Consider the following 19,393-nt stretch of genomic DNA (forward strand, 5'->3'; position numbering starts at 1 on the left):
TTTCTATTTTGTTGTAAAATGTTCATATTGTGTGAAGGGTTCCCTTTAAGACTCATCCAAGTTAAAAATTTATTTTGGATCCTGGATTAATTGGAGCTTCTATTCTTTGTGAATCCTTTCATGTATTTCATTCTAATCCCACAGTAATACAGCTACATTAAAAAGACAATTATAATTGTCAGAAAATGTATATCTTATTAGTTTTCTATGTAATAAAATATAAACTGCCTGTATTTGTTTCATAGCGAATGTGAAATCTGAATGATCTTGTATCCTGGGAGTATTTTCTGTAATAGAAAGGAACACATATTCCAATATGATTTGGTGAATTTCTGGCATTGTTTTAGTGCTAATACTTTATTAGTCGCTATTTTGAAGCTCGCTTTATTTTGACGAAGACTTTTCTTTTAACAGCCGTATCATTCATTCCATCCCAAACTTCTTCCAAGACAATGAAACACTTTAATGTATTCATTACTGGTATGCCGTGTTGATGTTAATATTCTTCTTTATGATATCCCATCAATTGTACAGTATGCTCACAATTTAATGCATTCTTTTCAATATCCCAAATTATCATTATCTTTTACAACACATTGAATTGTTTGATTCTTAATGCATATTAAGAGGGGAAGACTCATTGTGATTTGTTTTTATATAACCCTTTGTCTGCTTGTTGCGAGCAAAATGGGATTTTACATTGACTGAGATGTTCAGCCCAGATTTAAAAAGGCTGTCAGCAGAAAAAAAAACTACTGAAGGTATAAGGTGCAGTCATTAGCGCACATACAGTACTTGCAGCAGCCTCTATAAATCCGCCCTTACGCCTGAATCTTAGGTCGCTTTGACAGGTAGTGCTCTAACACTATCAGCTAGCCTTAGAGCTTGCCCATCCTTTCCCACCTCCCTTACATTACAATTGGCTTTTCAATATGAAGGGCTGCTTCACCAGTCAATAGGAATGAGCAAGAGGCAGGAAGGAAAGATCAAGCATTGGTACTATCAGCAACTGCCAAAGCTCTGCTTGCCGGAAAGGGATATATGGCAAAACTTGCAATCGCTTCTTGACCCCAAGAGGTTTCTTTTTAGTATTCAATTGTGTGAATAATGGACTGGTGGCTTCTACACACCAAAGGGCTTCCATAGTAACCTTAGGCTGTGACTGGAATGGATACATCTGGAAATGAAGTATGCACTGTGACCATATACAGTAGTCCAGATACAATTTATTTCCGATGTAATATAAGATGTAAGATGGTCCACAAAGCCAATGTGTTTCAAAGGCAAAATCTTGCCCCTTGTATTAGGGCTTGATAAATAGTGAACAGTGTATGTAGACTTGGTAGCAAGTAATTAGTTTGGTATTATTGCTGTTTGTTTGGATTGGCATAACGCTCATCAAAGTTGGTTCTAGCAGGCCCCTTTGTGAATAAGTTTCCATGCTATTTTACATTGGAATACATTTGTATCTGGACAATAACATAATTGTGTGGCACTTCAGTTCTGGGTATATCCAGAATGATCATCAGGCCAGAATTTCAGCGGGAAGACTAAACTGATTTGTGGGTAAAATTAAGAACAAAGCTAACACTTGTAAAATTTCTGCCAACTTTAACTCTGAGAAAAAAATATCACAGGCATTTAGTAAAATACCAGGTAGTGATTCAAGTGCATTTAGATGTAAACAGATTACACTCTAGTCCTTTAGTTCTGCATGTGAACTCAAAACTGACATTTTAAACATAATGCTTTTTAAATGACTATTTTCAATCTCAGAAGAAACAACCAAAAGCACTGTGCAATAGGTAGATCTCCTCGTTGACAAAGTGGAAGGCCATCTTCCCTTCATGGCTCAGATAATCACACCACATTTGTGGCTGCAGGGGTCTGCCCAGATATAGTGAGCCCAAAGTCTAATACTATACTCTCTTTCACAGAGATAGTGTTCTTTCGAACACAGGTACTAGCTCCAGGGTTGAGCTCAATTTCCACAGGACAACCTGCTCTGCTATCAATAGGATGTTTCTCTTAGTTCCCCCATATGCCACATATCTAAGCTTCCAAAGTAGAGTCCCTCACACTGCCATTAGTACAGGCTATAAGTGGAACACTCAATACTTCAATGAAAGGACACAGGATAAATACTGATTACTCCAGCCCTTGCTGCACAGACTTCACAAAGGTGCTAAGCACTTTCTCTACTTGAACATCTCACTCTTTCTTCATCCTAGCTCATACAGAGACAGAATGTTCATGTGGTTTTGGGTTGCATTTCAACAATTTACTCAATAAAACTTGCATTTTAACACTAACTTAAAACTTGTTAGCAAACCTCACGGTTTACTCACATGGAAGTCTTCCTAGAAATCCGCTTCTACATGACTTCGAACATAACTCTGTTTGGTTGGGGTGCTCATCAATGCATAAGCATATAGATAGGTTGCTGTTTAACCTCTTCACAACCGTGCTATAGCTGAATCACGGCTACAGCGCTGTGGTGCATTGCCGGTAGGGCATCTTTGTATGTCCTCCTGGGATCACACTTCCTGCGCTCCCCCTGCAGCGCACATCGGCAGTGATATGTGATTGCTGTGTCATTCGGAGATGATCACAGATCGGAGTAAAAAGCCAATCACAAGGGCTCTTTATCATGTGACCAGCTGTGTCCAATCACAGTGTAAATAGGATTTGCCGGTTATCGGCAATCCTCTCCTCATGCTGACAGCATGTGAGGAAAGGAGAGCCGAAAAGCAGCAATCCACACTGATAATCAGGGCACTGATCATTAGTGTCCTGATTATTCGTGCAGCCCCAACAGTGCCCATCAGTGCTGCCAATCAGTGCCCATCAGGTTCCATCAGTGATGCCTGTCAGTGCGTATCAGGGATGCCAGAGTGCTATCTATCATTGCCACCTTAAAATAGAGTAAGAACCTTGTGGACTTTACTGGTACCAGAGATGAGCGGTGAAACAAATTTAATTAAAAATATATTTTATTATAAAAGATGTATAAAATGCATTTTTAAAACCATAAAATTGCTAGGTTAGGACAATGCAGGCCATATTACTTAAGCTGCAGCAATATCTATTTACTGTATATTACTAGAGGTTGATGCTTTCGCAAACACTGCTTCCTCAGGACCTCATTATCTTGGCAACAAAAAGCATTGGCCTATCTAAAAAGAATAAAACAACTATGTACCTGCGCTGCTTATGTCTAAACACCTCAAAATATATGTGATTATATAAAGTGCTAGTGCAAAATTATACTGAGTGCAGCCTTAAAAGTGTTTGCACTAGCACTTTATATAATCACATATATTTTGAGGTGTTTAGACATAAGCAGCGCAGGTACATAGTTGTTTTATTGTTTGAGAGGTATCACCTTTTTTACCTGCAGCAGCTTATATTGATTTAATTATTTAATTATTTTTATAATTATTTTTATTTTTATTGATTTTGGAGCATTAACACCCATTTATCCTAAGCGCGAACCCTTTATATTTGCATATCTAAAAAGAAAAACACAGTGATCAATAACATGTACATAATAAGTAACAGCAACTATAGCGGAATACTGTATCTGTCGAGTCCACTTACATGCACTTACATGCACCTAGAACTCAATTACAAATGGCGGTGTGCTGCATGGTGCAAAACAACGATATAATGCAGGATACGATATACTGCAGGATATAAGGCAGTTATCATACAATGTGCTTCAAATAGTCTACATAAAAAGAGGCAAAGATGGTTAAGATGGTATCAGTCAATCTATCACTCAGTGGCGTCACTAGGGGGGGGGGCCAGAGGGGGCCATGGCCCCACCAAAATTAGTCTGTGCCCCCCCAATTTATGTGCACAACTACAGTCATGGATTCTCATTCTGCGTCTCCGCAGATTGGTTGGAAGCCAGGCAGCTGCAGGGAGAGAGAGTAGAGCTGTCAAAATGTAGCTCTGATGTGGGGGATGGGCAGAACTGATATGCGGGACCCGCCCCCTTTGTCAGACAGTCCATCGTGGCCACTAGGGGGCCCGCCCCTGACTGTTGCTAAACATCGGAGCAGACACATGCTGAGAGAGCTCAGCTTCCTGTCAGCACATACCGCTGATCTTCAGGTCTCCCGGGCTGCACGTTGCTGAGCTGACTCTTCTCTCTCCCTCCAGCATTACTAGAAGAGCCTTGAGTACACACACAGCTCTCACACCGATTCAGCCTGTCACTGTCTCTTCTAGCTGCAGCACGCCTCTGATCCTTCCCATGCGCTCCCTCCTCCTCTCCTTGTGACTGATAATGGAGGTAAAGTCAGCTACTTTCTCTTTTGTTCGCCTGGCCACTGCACGATGCCTCTCTGATACTTGTTCCCGTGCTCTCCCCCTCAGTGTTCCCGTGCTCTCCCCCCTCCCCCTCAGTTTTGATAACAGAGGTCACTACACCACACTGGTTCTTTCTGAGCATTCCAGCCAGCACACCTTCTGCCCCTGCATTCTCTGATAGCCTTGTGCTGTGAATCTCCCTGAGCTCCCTCAAACAGCACAATAGGAGAGGGGGTTCAATAAGAGCACCTGTTTTGCTCAGCAGTAGCCTGGCCTGTCATTACAAATACTGTCCGTGCCAATGCACCTGTGATTTCTGCGGGCTCCCTTGCTGGCCTGGCCACCTACCACAACTCACAAGTGGCTGGCATTAAAAGGCCCCTTTCACACGGGGCACAGAGTCCGTTCGATCCACTGATCCCCCGCTGAGCAGACAGATAACAGCTCCGTCTCCACTCTGTGAACAGAGACTGACCTGTCACATCCCCGCTCTCCTCTATGGGGAGATCGGATGAGAACAGACCGCCTGTCGGTTCTCATCCGATCCAATCCTCCAGACGGTGAACTAAACTAAATTTTTTTTTTAAAGAAAAATCCTTCTCAGTTACTCTGAACTGTGCATGAACAGTTTGGAGCCAGCTGATTTCAGAACTGCTGGGCTCAGCTTCAGATTAGGCAGTGGGATGTGGCTTAACCACTTAAGGACCAGAAAGGTTTTGCCCCCTTAATGACCAGGCCCTATTTTGCGATTCGGCACTGCGTTACTTTAACCACTTAAGCCCCGGATGATTTTACCCCCTTCCTGACCAGGGTTTTTTTTGCGATTTTTTTACTGCGTGACTTAAACGGACAATTGCGCGGTCATGCGACGCTGTACCTAAACTCATTTCACGTCTTTTTTTTCCCACAAACAGAGCTTTCTTTTGGTGGTATTTGATCACCTGTGCGATTTTTTTTGATCATGCGCTATAAACAAAAAAAGAGCGTCAATTTTGCAAGAATAACAATATTTCTCACATTTTTTTATATGAAATTCCCCAAAAAAAAAAAAATGTAAAAATCAAAATGTTTTAACATTTTCGGCCAATTTGTTTTATGCTACATATGTTTGGTAAGAAAAATCGCAAAAAGCGTATTTTGATTGGTTTGCACAAAAGTTATTGCGTTTACTAACAAAGGGAAAGATTTTTGTCATTTTTGGTGTTTTTTTTTTAACGAGTAATGGCGTCGATCTGCGTTTTTTTTTTTTTTTTTTGCGGGACTTCGACATTGCGCCGGACAGATCGGACCCTTGACTGACATTTTTGACACTTTTGGGGGTACCAGTGACATTACTACAGTAATCATATGCACTGCTATACATATGCACTGTTACTGTAAAAATGACACTGGCAGGGAAGGGGTTAACTGTATTGGAGAGGGAGGGGTTAAGTGTGTCCTAGGGGCGTGTTTCTAACTGTGATGGGACAGGTCTCCTATTGTAAAAACAGAGATCAACGGTTCTACATAGTAGAACCGTCTGATCTCCATTTTTACACAGGGGAGAATGACAGGCGGCTTGTTTACATTAGCCGCCCGCCTTTCTCCCGCTCTCTCCTCCTGACCCCCTGTTCACCTCTTCTCTCCTCTCCTCTCCTGACCCCCTGTACCATGTTCCATAGCACCCCATGTCTGACCTTTGACTGAGGGGGGGCATTGGGTGGAGTATGGGCGGTACTTTTTAAATGTGGGAGGAGCTTGGGCGGGACTTTAAAATGTGGGAGGGGTTATCAAATTTACCTTCGGGCTGAAGCCCCTGGTCTTTTTCCCACCTAGCAACGCCCCTGCTAACAACACAACACATAGGCCGGCGGGGGTGTGTGTGTATGTATGTATGTATATACAGTATATATATATATTTATATATATATATATATATAAAAAATTGCGTTTTATAGTTGGCCCCCCTACTTTTGATCCCGTCCCCCCATGTGCCCCCCTAAATATAAAAGCTGGAGACGCCACTGATCCTGTGGACATTTCTTTTATGTCTGGAAGTATTCCCCTGTTTGTAAGCCTTTGAGTAACCAAGATGGCCCATTCATTCCATTCAACAGGTGTTGGTACGTCATCACCAAGGAGGATCTGTCAGCCTTGCCAGTCACTGCGGAAGATGTGTCCAGTGTGGAAAATCCTTCCTTGGTGCAGACACTGACAGATTCATATACCTGTCTGTGTCAGGTACATGAATTAGGTGCAAGCACAGACTCTTCCAGTGCTGCACCCCAACAGAATTCTAAAGGGTGTATACAATTCTCTTTATGAATTCCCCTGACAGGGGAAGGGGTTAATGAAATGTATATGTGAGGTTGGTGTTTACCAGATTTTAAATACGTATTATTTTGTTTTGCTGCTTTGAGTAGTATGTAGAGTATATGTATGTATGGTATTGGTCAGCATCCCATAGTCTTTTCAAAAATAGTAATGTAAAAAAGTATAAATATACATAAAATGCATGTTATCTTTTGTCTAAAAATCAGAACAGTTGAACGAAAATTCGTATGACAATTCTTGTACGACAGAGGCTTTTTTTTTTTTTTTTTTTTTTTTTATTGTGTAGCACCCTTCTAGGTAGGTTCTAGTGAGAAAGTATAGTTTTGAGCTCTGTCTGCTTACCAGAGGGGCTGTAGGTAAATTTATATTGTTCTCTACCTACCAGACAGCAGGATCTATTGATGAGGTCTGCTCATTGTGCTCAGGATGTAACTCATTCTGTCTAGAGAATGTTTCACACTGGACCAATAGGGAGGTATGTTGGACAGTGATAGGAAACCTGACAAATGGGTGCACAGGCTTTTAATACAGTCCTGATGATTGGCAGAGGGAAAGTGCCTCGGTGCAGGTTGGGATACTGTATAAAAGCCAGGAGGAATTTCATCTGGATAGCGGTGTCCCGGCTGCTTCCTCCTCTGTAGAGGTGTCATGCAGGAGAGTAGCAGTGAGGAACTGAACCCGAAGGTCCAGAGGAGCTGACTGGGAGGGAAGACACTGGAGGAGGAGGATCTGTCTCTGTAGTACAGAATCTTGTGTCAAGGGGCCTGACCTGAGGGGGGCCACCCCTGCTCCTAGGAGAGTCAGTGGACTGGTGTCGGTTGAAAGAGGATGCTAGTGAGAGTGTTCTGAAGATAGTTATCATCCACCTAGTCATTTTGCTAGGAAGTAAATAGCAAGAGACGTAACACCTTTCTACACTTGTGGCAGTGTGGATTAAGCAGGCTAGCTGTTTCCAATAAACCTAGAAGGCTTAAAGATAGAAATCCTCAACTAATGTGAATAGATGAAACTGGAATATCCCTCTATTCCCTTCTACTATCCCAGTTCCAAATAAACATAAAAAAACAACACCCCTAGACTGTTTATTTGTGTGACGAGCCATCAGGAGCAAGGAGGGATCAACAAACTATATCTCAAGGTAATCATGTGCTGGTAATCAGGGGAGCCCATTAAGCAGGCCCTGCAGGGACAGTGGTACAAAGGTTTCTGATCATGCGCAGTCTTTCTTTTCTGATTTTTTTTGTACGAAAATCGTTTCAAAGCAGTACACATTAAGAAAAAATCGTTCGTTCTGTTCCTGTACGAGAACAGTTTTGGAGTTTGTCCCTTCAGGAATTTTCATACTAATAGTTGGAATCAGCTGTCAAAAGTTGTGTACAGACTATACGAAAATCGTACCAAAATTCTTTTGACGAAAATGTTCGCCCGATTTTCTTATAGTGTTTACAAGCCTTAGTGTGCTCTCGACATGAAAAATTTTGAGCGGCATGTTATGAAAATATTTACAGTGCTTAGGTGGGCAGAGGTTGTGTTGTGGGCAGCCTTGGCGATATTCCCAGAATAGATTTTTGACAACTAGTCAGCTACATTGTAGATACAGTGAGGATCAGGACAGTTCGCACAGCAACATGGATAAATATAAATAAACAGCTTGTTTTTGCATTTTTATATACACTGCTAAAAAACCCCCCAAAAGAACACTTTTTAATTAAAGCGAGTGAACTCCTAGGATATTGATCTGGTCAGTTAAGTATCAGAGGGGGTTGGTAATCAGTTTCAGCTGCTTTAGCGTTAATGAAATTAACAACAAGTGCACTAGTTTGGCATTTGGCTAGGGCCAGTATCACTACTGGTAGCTTGAGGCAATGCCTGGACCCTATAGAGGTTGCACAGGTAGTCCAACTCCTCCAGGATGACACATCAATAAGTATCATTGCCAGAAGGTTTACTGTGTCTCCCAGCATAGCCTCAAAAGCATGGAGGAGATTTCAGGAGACAGGCAGTTACTCTAGGAGAGCTAGACAGGGCCGTAAAAGGTCCTTAATCTATCAGCAGGACCAGTATCTGCTTTTTTGTGCAAGGAAAAACAGGATGAGCACTGCCAGAGCCCTATAAAATGACCTTCAGCAGGCTACTGGTGTTAATGTCTCTGACCAAACAATCAGAAACAGACTTCATGAGGGTGGCCTGAGGGCCCAACATCCTCTAGTGGGCCCTGTGCTCACTGCCCGGCACCGTGGAGCTTGATTGGAATTTGCCATTGAACACCAGAATTGGCAGGTCCACCACTGGCAATCTGTGCTTTTCACAGATGAGAGAAGGTTCTCCCTGAGCACATGTGACAGACATGAAAGGGTCTGGCGAAGCCATGGAGAACGTTATGCTGCCTGTAACATCATTCAGCATGATCTGTTTGATGGTGGGTCAGTGATGGTCTGGGGAAGCATCAGACCTCTACAGGCTAGACAATGGCAGACTGTTGCGCATGTTCCCACAATTCCAAGACTGATGGTCATCCTGGTAAGAACCAGATGTCCTGGGCTATTTCCTGTCAGTTCTGGTGGCTATCTCTCCACACTGATGTTGCTGCGTATGTGGCTGCTTGTTTGGTCTGTGCCCAGAATAAATCTCCTCAGCACCTTCCCTTAGGCCTACTGCATCCCATTTCCAGTGGGGAGCATCCCTGGTCTCACCTGGCCATGGATTTTATTGTGGAACTTCCCACGTCTCAAGGTTACACGTTTATTTTCATGGTGCCACTGTGTTCCATTAAAGCGGCTGCCTACCGCCCAGGAGCTTGCCTCGGTGGTTGCAAGGGAAGGTCTTCCATTTACACGGGATGCCTAAGGAGATTGTCTCGGACAGTGGGAGCCAGTTTGTCTCCAGGTTCTGGCATGCCTTTTGCTCCCAGTTGGGTATTCGACTCTCCTTCTCCTCGGCCTACCATCCACAGTCCAATGGCTCTGCTGAGCATTCCAACCAAGCTCTGGAGAAATTTCTCCGCTGCTATATCTCTGACCATCAGGACAATTGGGTTGATCTGCTACCGTTCTTGCTACAGGACATCCTTGCTGTGGAGGATCATCTTCGTGCCCTCCATTCCTCTTAGGTGCAGATTCAAGAGTCTCTGCACAGCGTCAGAAGCTCCAGGCAGACCATAGACATTTATCTGCTCCTTCGTACTAGGTCAGGGAGAGGGTATGGTTGTCGACCCTTAATCTCAACCTCAGGGTGCCCACTCCGAAACTGGCACCCCATTTTTTGGGCCTTTTCGCATCCTCCGTAAGGTGGACCCATGGCCTATGCCCTTCCTCCTGGCATGCTTATCTCCAATATCTTTCACATGTCATTTTTGAAGCCAATGGTTTGCAATCGCTAAACTTCTTCACTTCCTCACCCTCCTCCCATTCTTGTGGGCAATCAATGATTCTCGTCTGTTCTGAGGTCAGGTTCAATATCTGGTGCCTTGGAAGGGTTATGGTTCTGAGGAGTGCTCTGGGTTCCCTCCGTTGATGTTCATGCTTGTGCCCTTCTCCGTGCTTTCCATGCTTGCTTTCTTCAGAAACCGTTTTTGGCTCTGCGGAGGAGGGGCCATTGAGGGGAGGGTACTGTCAAGGTCTTACCTTGTCCTCCTGTTGGCAGCCATCCTTGACATGTGCAGACTGCTGCCTCTTATAAACTCTGATTGCATCATCACTTGCCTGCTGCCTGGGTGTCGCACAGTGATGATGCTGCACACCTGACTAGATCTATCACCTGATGGGTTGCAGTCCTTACCCTTGCATTTGTGCTCCAAGGTGCACCTCTGCTAGCAGTCTTCTGTTCTCCATGTTCCTCCGTGTATGACCTGGCTTGGCTGATGACTCTCCTGGCTCTCGATCATCAGACAACCCCGCAACGGCAGACGACCTGGCATCGGTAGACTGCTTTATTTTACCTGCATCCCCGTGTGGTCTGGTTTCCTGGCACCCTGACAGACTTCAGCATTATATTTTGGACTCTGATTGTTATTCATTACATGTTTTCTGATTTATATGATTTATGTTTAATTTTTGAGGCGCTACACTTTTATTTTGCACATTTTCAGAAAGCACAGAGTTACATACTGCTTTTTGTGTAAGCAGTCTCATTAGGTTTATTTTCTCACAGAGTGGATATCACCTTGTATATACAGTATTTGTCTTCTTGTCTGTGATGGTGAAGTTACACTTTAAGTTACTGCACAAAAGCACAGGAATGGGAATGTGTGTAGTGCTGAATGCAGCACACAGCATTGTAGACATATTTCACTGTAAAAAGTATCAACTGCCAAAGAAGCCAGTGTGGATAGTGAGGGGAAAGCTGTCAAGGTGTCTGAGAACATACCTGGCAGGGCTGTTAGTGACCATGTTGAAGACAGTGAGGGGGGACCTGCCAGAGTCTAAAAAGTGAAATGCAAGGTTGCAATCTTATTTAGATTGTAGAAGAGGAAGGACTGAATCTCATCTGTGATATTAAAAGCTGATAAGGACTGAGACTCATATATGATGCGAGCAGTTACCAAGGGCTTAGAATCAGATGTGCCATTAGCAGCTGATCAGGCCATTTCTGGGTTCAGACTATCCATGGACCATTCACAGGAAATGGGCCAGAAACCCCCACTGAAAAAAGAAAGCTTCTAAATAATTGTTTGTGAGAGTATATGGAATATAGACAATCATATGTATCAAGTAACTAAAAGTGGCAACAGGAGAGTGATCTGTGACCTCTGCTATGGAGTGGCAAAGGGTCCCTTCTTGTCTAGAGCATGCGCAGAAGACAACATTTGAGTGCACATTGATCAGGGTCCCCCTCCCCTTCGAAGGGAGTGCTTGGACTCCTCTCTATTTGGGAGGGGAAGGAGGCTGCAGCACCCCTTGGTGGGGAATAGTATGTATTGGTAGTTTTGTTAAGTTTGTAGACATGGGTCTTTCAAAGGGAGCAGATACTGTTCTTCTGTAGTTGTTGGAAGTTTCACTGTTGGAAATGTACAGTAAAGCATTTATTTTGTTATGAAATTCCAGCCTGGCTGCCATTGGTAATTCCTGAGAGAGTTTTCTTGATCACAAACCTGTGTATGGTGACAAAGGGACAAATGTGTAGACTTGATAGTTGTTCTGTAATCTTGTTAGTCCAAACTGGACCTTGCCTAGAGTTCCCAAGGGGGTAATGTCATCTCACTGTTCCACTATTAAATTGGCCATACATGGATTGAATCATCCAAATTTTGATTCATGTATGAGCAGGGAGGTTGTACAGATTTAGATCTATCTATTGGCTTTTGAAAAAACTGCCCTGTCAGATTTTTGCTGTTTGATCAGTACTGCTGGCTATAGCGATCTACCCTGCTTTGCCTTTGTATTCCAACAAGGGGACTCCCTCCACTACCAGAACACATTGGTCAACGCTTGCAGCCAATGATGGTTTTCTAGCATGCCCGTTTGACAAAAGCCAGTTGTTAGACTGGCTTCTGTCCGACAGGCAGCTTAATGCATGGGTCGAATGTCAGCCAGTTCTTGCTGAACTGGCCGATATTCAGCCTGCATTTGCCTGCCTTTACTCATGTATAGACTGCCTTAGAAAATCAAGAACTCTGGGGAGCCCTATGCTAAAGATTATAGTGACACTATGCTTATTGCCCTGAGTTGAGGCTGGTGTCCAGTAAAGGATTATGGACCCTATTGTTTTTCCCCTATAGTGTGCTCCAATTATGTCACAAGGTCATAATTATAAATCTTATCTAATGGAATAGTGAGCAGGCAGTGTTAATCCCCGTGCTTTACAGCAGCCCTGATATGTAACTGTGTTTAGGAAAAACAGGTTAAAATTAAGGTTGCAACTAAACAGGCATTCAAAGATATTACATTTTAGAAATATATTCGCAATATACTGATAATTTCAATGCCGCCGGTATTGTAAAACAATCTTTCTATTATCTATAATAAAACTTGGGTCGATATTGGTCTTAAGATTGCCATCTAGTGGGCGATCTGCCCTTGCTCAAATTAGGTTTAGGGTTTTTTAAGCAATCAGAACTGATAAATAGCAATCTACTGCTGCTTTCCTGTAAAGCAAGAGTTAAAATATTCACTTTGTCTCAAGAAAGACAAATTTCATATTTCAAGCACGAGTGGCTTATTCATTACCAGACACAATGGCCTCTGTAATTACTGTATCACTCTCCCTGCGTGTGATGATGGCTGTTGGAGTGATCACCTTCTTTTGTGTCTTGTTATTCCTCATCTTCAGTCATCCCGTACATATTGCTGTTAGACAACTATAAAGAAGTTTTATACAAGCAAATTAAGGCAGAGAAGTCCAATTTTCAAGCTCAATGTCCAGTACTTGGATAAATTGGTGTTTTATGAAGTGTACAAAATCGGTTGCTCAGTGCTTTTATGAAGAAATGCAATCTTGTGAGTATATTGAACACCAGCAAAGCAATCTATTCTCTGAAGGAAACAAATTGCTATTTGAAAGTGATTCGTTGCAAGTGGTTGTCTCCCCAACGTATTGGAGATTATGGAAGATTTGATTCAAGATGACCTTTGGGGACATTCAGCCATTTGAAAAGTTCTGTATGTTCAAAGACATTTGCTTCTTATAGTGGCAGCTCATATGTATATATGCATAACAAGTGGACAGGTGCCCCCTGATGCCATGAAGTTGGGGTAATATCACCTTGTTAAAAAAATGCTAATTATATAGAGCTGTAAATTATGTGCCTTTTGTCTGATAACAGTTATCACACCTAACCCGGAACCCTAGGTAAATAGCTTCATACTCCTTGAGGTCACATTAAAGTAGATCTAAACCCAAACACTAATCCCCATATAAACTTTAACATGTTTATTTAATTTCAAAAGTTTTTGTCAGTCCTTTTCTTTAACCGGTTGCCGACCGCTGCACGACTATATACTGCGGCGGTCAGCCCCGGCCAGGCAGAGTGACGTATGGGTACGTCACTCGCCTGTCACTGACTGGAGAGCCAATTGCGGGCGGGCGCGCGCCCGCCCGCCGCGGCTCGTTCACTGATAAGTCAGTGCGTGTGACCGGCGGACCCGATGTCCGCCGGTCACACTACGATCGCTCCGGTGAAGGGAGAAAGGCGGAGCGGCTTGTGTAAACAAGCCGCCCGTCATTCTCCCTGGTGTAAAAATGAAGATCAGACGGTTCTACTATGTAGGACCGTTGATCTTTGTTTTTACACCAATAGCCATGTCCCTATACAGTTAGAAGCACGCCCCTAGGACACACTTAACCCCTCCCTCTCCAATACAGTTAACCCCTTCCCTGCCAGTGTCATTTTTGCAGTAACAGTGCATATGTATAGCACTGATTACTGCAGTAATGTCACTGGTAACCCCAAAAGTGTCAAAAATGTCAGTCAAGGGTCCGATCTGTCCGCCGCAATGTCGCAGTACCGAAAAAAAATCGCAGATTGCCGCCATTACGTGTTAAAAAAAAAACACCAAAAATGACAAAAATCTTTCCCTTTGTTAGTAATCGCGATAACTTTTGCGCAAACCAATCAAAATACGCTTTTTGCCATTTTTTTTACCAAACATATGTAGCATAAAACAAATTGGCCGAAAATGTTAAAAAATTTTGATTTTTTAACATTTTTTTTGGGGGAATTTCATATAAAAAATGTGAAAAATATTGTTATTTTTGCAAAATTGACGCTCTTTTTTTGTTTATAGCGCATGATCAAAAAATCGCACAGGTGATCAAATACCACCAAAAGAAAGCTCTGTTTGTGGGAATAAAAGGACGTCAAATTAGTTTAGGTACAGCATCGCACGACCGCGCAATTGTCCGTTAAAGTCACGCAGTAAAAAATCGCAAAAAACCCCCTGGTCTTTTAGCAGCCAAATCCTCCGGGGCTTAAGTGGTTAAAAGAATATCTGGTAATCTGGGTATGAATGTCCTTATCCAGGTGGTTTCTGTTATGGGATGGCAACTGTCTCTCAGCTGCACCTCTGTGTTGTCATACTATCACATAAACTTCTAGTGGAGACTGCAAGTAGATAAATTCAAAATATAAAAAATACTGTGCAGCACTATAAAATATATATAATGTATAAAATTCCTGTCATATATGCTTTTATTGAGTATATTTTATAGCGCTGCACAGTATTTTTTATATTTTGCTTATCAACACATGTTTGTTTAGTGTGCTAGCTGCTTTAAATCCTTTTTTGGTTAGCGCAGTATATATTTTTATTTTACTTTTGGATAAATTCAAAAAACAGTTGCCCTGCGTTTGTCTAATCAATCCAACAAATATCAATAAAGTGAATCAAACACAAACGGTGTGTCTCTAAGAATCACCTAATACTTAGGTGAAACCTATTATAAGTTCCATATAAATACACTGCCTGGCCAAAAAAAAAGTCACCATCTGGAATTAACTAAGCAACTAACTAAACTAAGCATGCAGTAACTATCCAAAGAATGAGGTCAGCTGACTACCTGAATATACTGAATGACCAGGTTATTCTATCAATGGAGTTTTTCTTCCCTAGTGGCATATTCCAAGATAACAATGCCAGGATTCACCGGGCAAAAATTGTGAAAGAATGGTTCAGGGAGCGTTAAACATCATTTTCACACATGGATTGGCCACCAGAGAGTCCAGAACTTAACCCCATTAAGAATCTTTGGGATGTGCTGGAGAAGGCTTTGCACAGTGGTCCGACTCTCCCATCATCAATACAAGATCTTGGTGAAAAAGGAATGCAACACTGGACAGAAATAAATCTTGTGACATTGCAGAAGCTTATCGAAAAATTGGCACAGGGAATGCGTGCCGCAATCAAAGCCAACAAAATATAAGAGTGTGAAACCTTTTTATTTTGGTGGCGACTTTTTTTTTTTTTTTTTGGCCAGGCAGTGTATATTACGTGCCTAAAAAGTGTCTCTCAACTTCTAAAAAAATGGGTCCATGAATTTCACAGAAGTATTCGACAATCAGGTGACAAGTGAACCCACCACCCCCAAACAGACAGCCTCTTGTCGAGTCATAAGACCCCAAATTACAGGTGGTCTAGTATGGCATGAAGCTGCGTAAGTTTTGCTGCATGGATTTCCTTAGCAGTGCTCCGCTTGCATCTCTCCCTTCCAGCTCCGCTATAAGGCTCGGCCAAAAATATGAGACTCCAGAGAGTGTAATACTGCCAAGTATTTTAATATGAGCATTAAACAATTCTACTTACAAACATCCAAAAAATCTGAGCATGTGTCTCTAAATGCCATTGGTGCGGACTCCAGACAGGTGTGGGTGACGTCAGCACAAGCTGTATTCCACCCTGACATATGTTTCGTCGTTGTGAAGGGGATCAACTCAGCAACGGTGAAGCGGATCGGGCATGAGCAGAACGCAGAAGCAAAGTCCGGGGACAAGCTGAGGTCAGGGCAGGTAGCAGACAAGAGAACAACAAGAGAAGGGCGCACCAACCTTGTGCATTACCACTTAAAAGTTTATTAAAATCAAAGAAGGGTAGCGTATAATATACTCACAAACGTAGCATATGAACAAGCATATAGGAAATGGGCACCGCTCGCTTCCAGGACACTTCTCTATTGCTGGATAGCGTGATGGCGTCCTCAAAACCTGATAGGTAGCAGACAAGCATGGTCAGGAGCAAGCTGGGTCAAGATCAGAGGTCAGGCACAGGAATCAAGAATAAGCACACAGAATGCTATAGACCAAACAGCAATTAGTCAATGCTGTAGTTCTGTTTAAATAGACTGGTGGGCGCCAGTATTGGTAATAGACATGCAACTGTGCACATATGTTTGACCAGTATCCTGCCTGCCATGCACACATGTATGTGCCTGGAAACTACACCTGCACAATGGAAAAGTCTTCCCTGACGTATGCGCAGGCAGCCATCATACTGGTACTCGAACACTGGCATTGTGCCGGAGGAGACTACTAGCAGTCAGGTAGGAGCGTTTTATTGCAGAATAGACAGCACATGTCTCTTTTTTAACTTTTTGATGATATTCTAATTTTATGAGGTGCACCTGTACTTTGCCATCTAGGCTATGGGGCTGCATGTTCTTTTGATGCACACAGTTTAGGGGGAAACAACTACAGTCAATGCATGCAAGGGTGGCTCCATAGGATGCTGCAAGAGAAAGGAGCCAACCTGAAACAGAAAATCTGAGACATCAGTCATGGCACCAACGTAAACTAGAACATAAGCAAGGATTAAAAGATAAGAAGCTGCATACTTAGTATGAATAAATTTGCTATTAAAAGTGTTTTAAAAAGAGGGTTTAATATGATTTTATTTGCAATGAATGGTGTTTTTATTATATATGCCAGTTTTGTATCTGACGTTCTGCTTTATCACCTGTGTGTGGTCTCTTTTCATCTGTTACAATTTTAATACACCAGCATGATATGTTGCTTAAAATTTGCATGAATAGATGTCTCTTGGAAATGTCCTAGCATACATTTAACTTTTATGAAGAAAATTTGACACAATAGAAGCAACTGACCATAAAGGAAAATAAACAAACCCAGACACCATCTGATACAGAGTTGTGACTTTCCTTGCTTGATATGGGAAATTGGCTCTGTATAGGTGCATACATAAGAAGTATTAATCGTATAAGTGTAAGCAATAGATAGATATAAACAGGTGCTGGAAGCACACGCACTGTGCTTTTCTTTGTATTTGCCATGCATTCATTTGAACATTCAGCACACTGACAATGCATGAATTATTCAGCAGCACAACTTTTGTAAAATGCAAAAAACAAAGAGAAGCCTGCTGGTTAAGTGATCCTAAGCCATGATGTTTGAGTGACTACTAATACTGTTATTAAACAAAACTTAATATTATTATGCCTCTGGGTTTCTAGAAAATACACACCAAGACAAAAAAAATATACATCTTTATTTAGATACCACCAACCTGATCAACCATGGTGCTGAAATAAATACTTCTGAGTCAGCTTCTGAGCCTGTTGTTCCATTCTTAACCTACATTACACAACATACAAAGACCACCTATAACAAATATTATTTTAAAAAGTACGGTAGATAAAACCAGTTTAACTGTCTATGGAATTTGTTTTCTTCACTGCATATAAAATGAGACATTGGATATTTAAATAACATTGCTATGCATGATGCTTCGAGATAGCCTATGTGTTAGGTACAAGGAGGCACCAAAAGGACAGATGGAAATTTTAAGGAATTACGGGATAGTTGTAATGGGGTCTGCGGGCTGTGGGTGCTTGGGTGTTAGATACTATTCTGTTCACAATTTAAGAGGAATTGCTTATCTGTGTTGCTATTTAGTATACAATTTATGTTTTAAAATGATCTTTCTTAGGTTTAGGAAATGGGTGGGTGTCTAGACATCATTTGACCTATATAACCTTGTTGAACCTTCCTGGGGGGAGATGAGTTGACAGTTCTAAAGTGATTGTAAACCTATATACTATACATATATATATACATACAGTATCTCACAAAAGTGAGTACACCCCTCACATTTTTGTAAATATTTTATTATATCTTTTCGCGTGACAACACTGAAGAAATGACACTTTGCTACAATGTAAAGTAGTGAGTGTACAGCTTGTATAACAGTGTAAACTTGCTGTCCCCACAAAATAACTCAACACATAACCATTAACCACTTGCCGACCGCCGCTCGACTATCTACGTCGGCGGTCAGCCCCTCACAGGCAAAGTGACGTAGGTCTACGTCGCTAGCCTGTGAGGGTCTAGGGAGCGAGCGCGCGCCGCCGGAGGCGCGCTCCCGCTCCCGCGTGGTCACGGACCCCCCCGCGCGTGTGACCGGCGGACCCGATGTTCGCCGGTCACTCTGCGATCGTCGGGGGAGAGGGAGAAAGTCAGGCGGCTAGTGTAAACAAGCCGCCTGTCATTCTCCCCGGTGTATGAATGATGATCATACGGTTCTACTATGTAGAACCGTTGATCACTGTTCATACATCTCAAGCCACAGCCAATCACAGTTAGAATCACGCCCCTAGGGACACACATAGCCCCTCCCTCTCAAAAAAAGTAAACCCCTTCACTGCCAGTGTATTTTTACAGTAACAGTGCATATGTATAGCACTGATTACTGTAGAAATGTCACTGGGAACCCCAAAAGTGTCAAAAATGTCAGTCAAGGGTCCGATCTGTCCGCCGCAATGTCGCAGTACCGCAAAAAAATCGCAGATCGCCGCCATTACGCGTTAAAAAAAAAAAACAAAAATGACAAAAATCTTTCCCTTAGTTAGTAAACGCGATAACTTTTGCGCAAACCAATCAAAATACGCTCTTTGTGATTTTTTTTACCAAACATAGGTAGGATCAAACAAATTGGCCGAAAATGTTAAAAAATTTAGATTTTTACATTTTTTTTGGGGGAATTTCATATAAAAAAATGTGAAAAATATTGCTATTTTTGCAAAATTTACGCTCTTTTTTTGTTTATAGCGCATGATCAAAAAATCGCACAGGTGATCAAATACCACCAAAAGAAAGCTCTGTTTGTGGGAAAAAAAGGATGCCAAATTCGTTTAGATACAGCGTCGCACGACCGCGCGATTGTCCGTTAAAGTCACGCAGTGCCGAATCGCAAAATACCACCTGGTCAGGAAGGGGGTAAAATCTTCCGGGCTTAAGTGGTTAATGTCTAAACCGCTGGCAACAAAAGTGAGTACACCACTAAGTCAAAATGTCCAAATTGGGCCCAAAGTGTCAATATTT

Source organism: Pelophylax lessonae (assembly GCF_965119305.1).
Source record: "Pelophylax lessonae genome assembly, chromosome: 8".
NCBI classification, from domain to species: Eukaryota; Metazoa; Chordata; class Amphibia; order Anura; family Ranidae; genus Pelophylax; species Pelophylax lessonae.